General features: G+C 32.5%; 1 long non-coding RNA gene across 2 annotated transcripts; it reads right to left on the bottom strand.

Moving 5' to 3' along the window:
* Nucleotides 1-681: 681 nt before the first annotated feature.
* LOC137825593 (uncharacterized) lies at nucleotides 682-3805 on the bottom strand. Of its 2 annotated transcripts, none has more exons than XR_011083315.2 (3): nucleotides 3592-3805; nucleotides 2235-2299; nucleotides 682-878 (listed from the first exon to the last, which is right to left on the bottom strand). It is a non-coding gene; the product is annotated as an uncharacterized LOC137825593 (long non-coding RNA). The 2 variants fall into 2 exon arrangements; XR_016515089.1 differs by lacking the exon at nucleotides 3592-3805 and adding an exon at nucleotides 2408-3581.
* Nucleotides 3806-7411: the final 3606 nt, after the last annotated feature.

The raw sequence follows: 7411 nt of genomic DNA on the forward strand, positions 1-7411 counted from the left end.
ATTTCCACACAACATAAAATCAAACAGTTTTATCAAATAATATCTCTACAAGAGAAATTGAAACTTGGGTCACGTCCCCTCCACATTCAGATCTTCTAACCTAAGGTACTAGTGAAAGTTAAAGTTAGCTTCCCTTCACTACAAAAAAACATGTATATTGCGGCGGTTATTTTTGCAAAAACTGGCGTTTTTAATCGCCGCATTATACGTCTGTGGTGATACTGCGTACCGCCAGAATTCTTGCTGCCACAAAGTTTAATGTGGCGGTCAATTGAGAACCGTTGCAGCAGACGCCATATTATGCATTGTATAAAGCGGCGATTTTAAGGGTGTAATTGGCGTTAGTTATAAATGTCGTAATTTTAAAGCTGGGTAAACCAATTCTAACGTAAATAGTGGCAGTTTTAACCGCCACTTAATACAGTATAGTATGACATTTATAATACACTTTATAACTGTCATAATTCGAATATTAAATATTTAATTTAATTTTTAATATTTATAATAATTTATTTAATTCTATTTTATAATTTGATTTCATAATATTATTTAATTTCGTATTATAATTAAACTTTAATTTAATTTTTAACATTTATAATAATTTATTTAATTCTATTTTATAATTTGATAAATATAATATAATTAAAATTGATAAATATAATAATCAAAAGATGAGTTCATTCATTCATTGAAAGAACAAAGTTCATAATGTCAAACTAATCCAAACAACAAGTAAATTAAAAATTGACAAAATATAAATTGTTTCACTTTCTAAACATATTACAAGTAAATTCTCAATACTAATTTGTCTTACTCCCTCCTCCACTTGATCTTATATTCTGGTTTGTTGATCGAGCACCACTAGCAACATCCGGTGCCTGAAATAAGTTAAAATATGTTTAAAGTTAATTGACAATTTTTAAAAAATAAATGAAAATAATATTATAATAAAATTTTAAGTATAGTAATTTATACAAGCACATTATACAAGCAATCTGTAAGCTTCAAAATAGATCTGGATGGTTGAATATAAAGTTAGATCCAAACCAATTTGCAAGTTGGTTTGGATCGATTGTTGTCTCTACAAATTTCTTAATCATTCTATAAATAACCATTATCATATAAAGAACATATTGATGATGCAAAAGATTTTTGAAGGTGGTGTCATATTGGTTCAGCCGCAAGGCCAGCAAGGAGTTTAATCATCAACTTAAACCAGTGACAGGTTTCAATGAATCAATGTTTATTAAATAAAAGGTGATCTTTTCAATAATGCAGAATTATTCAAGGTACCAACAGTATTTTATATATGCAAACATGAAATATTTCTTCAACATAGAAATTTGAGTTTCTTAAATATGGAAAATTAGTCTATAAGCTAACACAATGCAGTCAAATTTAAGATCTAATTTTTAAACAATGCAGACATACAAGAACAAGTTGAGATAATTCATTTTATAGAGTTCAATGGTGTCAATTGATCCAAATAGAATTTTGTAAAATGAAGGATAAACCAAATATAGATCCATAATCTAATACAACTTCAATTTTAGTTGAGCCTAATTCAGTACAGTATTTCTCAGGCCTATATAAGCTCTACTATGGTCATATCCACCATTGATGTGAGATCTCAATAAATACTAACAACCTATAACCAATAACTTAGTCAATCATGCCAAATTACTTAGAAAACTATCATACCCCTTGAATAACAAACCATCAATATACTGTAGTTATCTTGGATTTGAATCAAAGAGTGGGCATCACCAGAATAAATATTCACAATAGACTAGGCTACAAAAGTACCACTTACCAAACACTAGATAAAAGAACGTACCTTCCAGAATTTTAGAAAATTTTCTTAAGCTCCCGAATTTCTCAATATAAAAATGGTATAATGGCATTAGTTAGAGGATACAACAATTATTAAATAAAAAACAACCCAAAACAGAATCTGCAACAAAGAATTATATATGATGTGATACATATACAAACTACACTCAAACAACTTTAAAACAGAAACCCCCTGGTCAACCACTGCAAAAGGATCCTAATGCCTCTAAACCCAACCATAAAGTTTCTTTTGAAGCAAAATGAAGTTGAGTCCAGAAAGCAAACAGAGGAGCAAAAGCATGCTTGTTTTTGTTACAATAAACTAATAGACCATTACAATAGCATATAAATATACCAAAAACAAAAATCTGATATATTGCTTATACAAATTTAAAACCAACCTTGCAGCTATAAGGAACAAGGTGCAGGAGTATGTAGAGGCTAGAGTTATAATTCCTTGAGCATTCTGCATTAATAATTTAAAAATTCATCAAACACAAAGAAATGGTGTGAGTTAACATGACACCTGAAGATGCTATGAGCTCCAGTGCTTGAGTGAACCAACTGCACTCACCCTAGTGAACTACAAACCACGTGCAGTAGTGAATCATCTCATACACTTCTTTTGTTTTTCTTTTTCCTATCTCTTCTGCAACTATCTCATTCACTTATTTAGAACGACCTTGGATATATTTCAACAGCAATTAGTTTTTTTTTTTACCTTTTGATTCATAAATGGGTTCAATCATTGCATATTATCAACTACTTTTATTATTTTAAACACCATACATCTCTCTAATCAATAACAACTCTAAAAACTTTACGGAGCTAAAATCCATGGTTCCTTGTAAAAAGTTTTATATCACAACGAATCACAACTCTATTAATGTTGCATGCACATATGTTGACTTAAAATCACATAGAGCTACCAATAACATCTTTGTCAGACAAATAATCTTATTTTGAAGCACGTGATAAAAGATCAATCTCAAGATTCTCTAACTATTTCAATAAACCAATCCTTAAGTTTGAGTCAGAAAGTACATTGGATTAATCTAAAGTTATTATAAAAAGGGGTTCATATATTTTCATGAATGAAAAGAGTTTAACTTAAGTTGGGAGTATATGCAGATGAGTTAAATAGTTTGAGAAAGAAGTATGTGAGTGATCCTAAATTGCAGAAAATAGTGTAGTAAAAAGTTTTACACGTTCTATGGCTGTGATGAGTATTGTTACTTTTTTTCTTTTTATTATTATTCTGATTTTACCTTAAGAGTGGTCCTCTTGCATAAAGTGGCATGTTGTATGAAGGGTGGTGTGACAAAAAGGGTAACTACCTAACTGGAAGGAGCACATAGCGTGCGTGTTTTCAGTGTAATAGAAAAAGTTACAGCCCCTGTTATGTAAACATTGAGTGACAGAGTACAAGTCCAATGCGTTGTAGTAGCATTATTTATGGCTTCATCAAGAAGCTAGCGGGGTTAAACCCCCATGGTAACGTGCATGCTTACTTATAGCTACAAAGGTATATGCGTGCCCTTTATTACATGTTGGGACTGCATCACCCATTTGCATATGCACACTCTTTGAGTTTAACTATTGTTTCTACTAAACACTTTTCACATATACATGGTGTGCAAGTGCAAAGAGAGAAGTACAGTGTGATTTTACCTGTTGACGATTTTAACCTATAACAATTTCAAATAAAAGATTCTCAAGACAGAGGTTTAGGGCGTGTGAGCACAAATCTTAAACAACCTTGCGCGGAGGCGGCAATGGCGGACAGAGGAGTGAGCATTAGGGTTTTGTGAAGCTCAGCGGAACAACCTTGCACGGAGGCGGCAATGGCGGACAGAGGAGTGAGCGTTAGGGTTTCGTGAAGGTCAGCGGAACAACCTTGCGCGGAGGCGGCAATGGTGGACAAAGGAGTCAGTGTTAGGGTTTCACGAAAGTTGCGTGACGGTTTCGTGAAGGTCGCCTGAGGGTTTCGTGAAGGTCGCGTAAGGGTCGTGAAGGTCGCGAAGAGAGTTATCAGAGAGGGGGAAGAGTGGTGGAAGACACTAGAAGGGGGAAGGGAGTTATCAGGGAGGCACCTGGTTTCAAAAACAAAATTAGTTTTCAACAAATTAAAAACAAATGAAAATAAAGAGATATGGTGTAGGAGGGAAAGCAAACACGGGAATTTTATTCTGAAGGATAATTATGACAGTTAAAAATGCCATATTCTAAAAGATCATTGTGGCGGTTACTAAAATGTCGTATTATACGGCAGATTGTGGCAGTTATTAATAACCGCCATATTAAAACCGCCACTTTATACACGTTTTTTTGTAGTGCTTACCTTAATTGATTACTTTCCAAGCAACCTCTAGAATTTTATCTCCTCAGTTTGGATAAGCTTCAAGATATAAGGGCTTAATGCAAGTTACCCAAACAAAACAAAAATTCAATATACATTAGAATAAGTTGAGAGGAGTACTTTTTTCAGCTGACCCAATCAAGATTGATGACTACATCATAGAGAAAAACAAAGAATAAGAGATCTTTGATTCCTTGTTTTTTTTACGGAGGTTACAAGTAGACCAATAATCTTGATTTCGAATGGGATGAGATTCACCTAAGTAAACCTTCAAACTCTACGAAATATTTTATGGAAACTTATTTAAGTAAAAAAATATTTTATAAAAATCTAATTTTCTTTAATATATAAAAAAAGTTATAATAGTAAATTAAACTTATTTTGTTTTATTTTAAATACTAAAAAGCGTATATTTAAATTATTATATATTAAAATATTATAAACATATTACATATATAATTCAAGTTATTATATATATATATATTTTTTTTTTAATTTGTATATATTAATTTATATTATTGTATTCGTCGGACGTGCTCGAATCCTCAACCCAAGCACTTAAGTGTAATAGCTCGGTTATACAGGTCATGTGAGAAATATCCTGCTTGGCCTGGGGTGGGTATAAGCCCAATGACATGTGATGACGTCGACCTAGATAATTGGCAGTCCATATTGAAAAATAATTAAAAGCAAAACCACATGATCAATAACTGAAGTAGTTAAGCGTATATATATTTTCGATGTAAATAAAAGTCGATAGGAATAATGTTGCATTGTATCCGAAAACTAAAGGTGCACATTAACGAAATATTCTTGCGGTTGAGATTATATTCTTGTTGTTGAAGTGATATTCTAGTTGATGAAATTGTTGAAGGAACGTCTATAAAAAGGGGTTAAGACCCTAAGTAGGTAAGTTTTTTTAGAACCCTACACTAGTACAAATTTTATAGTTTGAATGTTCTCACTGACTTTATTGTCGGAGTGTGATCAATAGGTAGAGTCCCCTTCGTTACAATGTGTCCTCATCTCGGTTCAATACACTAAGCAAAATCACTTTAACCCGAAGTCCACTTCCAAGTCTGGCCAAAGTCAACTGGTGAGAACAATTATAATGTAAGATATTAATTTATATTATTATATAAGAAAATGCAAAGTGAGATGTGATTTTCAAATTTATAATGAAATTGTATTTCATGAACACATTTTACTTTTTTAATTTTTTAAAATTTTTATATAAATATATTATAATATTAAAAAATGTAAATGTAGAATGCGATTTTATTTGAAATCGTATTTTGCATGTACGATTTTTTTTTAATTTTTATTTGTTAATTTTATGTTTTGTATTGGTGATTTATCTATTTGAAAATTAGAAAAAAAATTGTCCATTTGAGAAAGAAAAAAAATCACCAGTTTTGGAATAAAAGAACTTCATACAGGCCACAATAATAATATCAACGATTTTCTTCCAACCACCAAACGCATTAAACGTGACTACTATTTTTCGCCAAAATGTGTAATAACAAGCCTCAAGAACAACCAAATTGTGAAGAAAGCTACGTGCGAGGGACCCCCCATGCCACAAGCCCTTTGTGTCTTTGTTTCGAATGTTTGTTTGGTACTGCCTCATAATTCAGGCTACGTGACCACCATGGTCCCGTGGAATCCCTCGCCCTTAGTCTTGCGTACAAATAAATACAAGGACAATGCTGTTGCTTTTCTCCAACAAAATCATCAAACTTACCATCGCACTTAACATTTTAAAAATGAAAGAAACAAACGTATCACGTAATCGCTAACTTTCCACTCAATTAAATACATGTAATTGGGTGGGCTAAGATAGTGCTTGCTGAGTCTAGGAAATGGGACCTTTAATAAGATATATAGGGAGATAAGATGAAAAAAAATCAGACTAAGATATCATAAAGTGCAGATAAGTTACACCATATATATGGAGATTATAAGGCATTCCCTCTATCTCAGTGTCCAGAGAATTTGGACAAGTGGTTAAGTCGCACTAAAAGGCCAAGAAGTTGTGTACAATGCAATTACAAATGGGGCTCTTTGAAGGGTTACTTTCTAAGGAGGTGACCACCACATGACTGCTATCAATAGGAAGTAAACCGATCCCAACCCAAGTTGTTCGAATAAGTCCTAATATATTAACCACTCATATTTAAAAAAAAAAAAATCATATCCATAAAATGCAATTTTAATTAGAAATTATACAATTTTTTAATATTTTAATATATAATTTTTTTTAAAACAAATAAATTATTAAAATCGTATTTGGTACGATTTCTAAGTCGTATTTCACTTACGTTTTCCCCCATATATATATATAACATTTGTTCAGTATATTTTTGAAGACTTAAGAAATTGAATTTATTTCGAAATCAAGATTATTGGTATTTTATATGAGATTGAATTTTATCCTGAGTCCTTACATACGCGATAAGAAATCAAACAGACCAACAAGATGATATACATAATGAAATGGATGAATCACTTCTAAATAAGCCAAACAAATATTCTTACGGTAGGAATAAAGGTCACAATAAAACAAATTATCCATATAGTAACTCTGGTACTATTTTCTACTTTCTATAACAATTAAAATTTTCAGTTAATGTTCTATATTTTAACTTTTCAATTAAAGTTTCTGATTTATTTTTAGTATTTTGAAATTAGGATTTTACATTTTGATTAAATTTACTTTAATAATTTCTTTTAAAATAATTAACTTATATTATTTTATATTGTTGTTTAAAACAAAATTAAATACTACAAAGTCAAATATTAAAATTATTATATATTAAAATATTATAAACATATTGATCCGATCGGTCATCGGTAGTCGATGACATCAACATCAGAGAACCACGTGGACCACTCGCTGGGTGACACGTGGACCAGGTGGCAGAGAGGTAGGGGGACGATCGCCAAGAGAGGTGATCGGTGGTCGGTAACCAAGTTACCACCGACAGATCAGGCGGCAGAGAGGTCGGGGGATAGATCACCCAGAATGGTGATCGGTGGTCAGTAGCCAAGTGACCACCAGCAGACCAGTTCCCAGACTCGCGCCTGGGGGCAGAGCGCGAGTAGCGGGTAAACACTGATCAGTCATCGGGTGTATTGTCATCGGGGTCTCGTGTTACACGCAGTTAAACTGGGACTAAGGTTCCCAGCGAGAGCGTTACGCATGGACCTCGCATGAGC

Source organism: Phaseolus vulgaris, chromosome 8 (assembly GCF_051622355.1).
Source record: "Phaseolus vulgaris cultivar YP4 chromosome 8, ASM5162235v1, whole genome shotgun sequence".
Taxonomy (NCBI): Eukaryota; Viridiplantae; Streptophyta; class Magnoliopsida; order Fabales; family Fabaceae; genus Phaseolus; species Phaseolus vulgaris.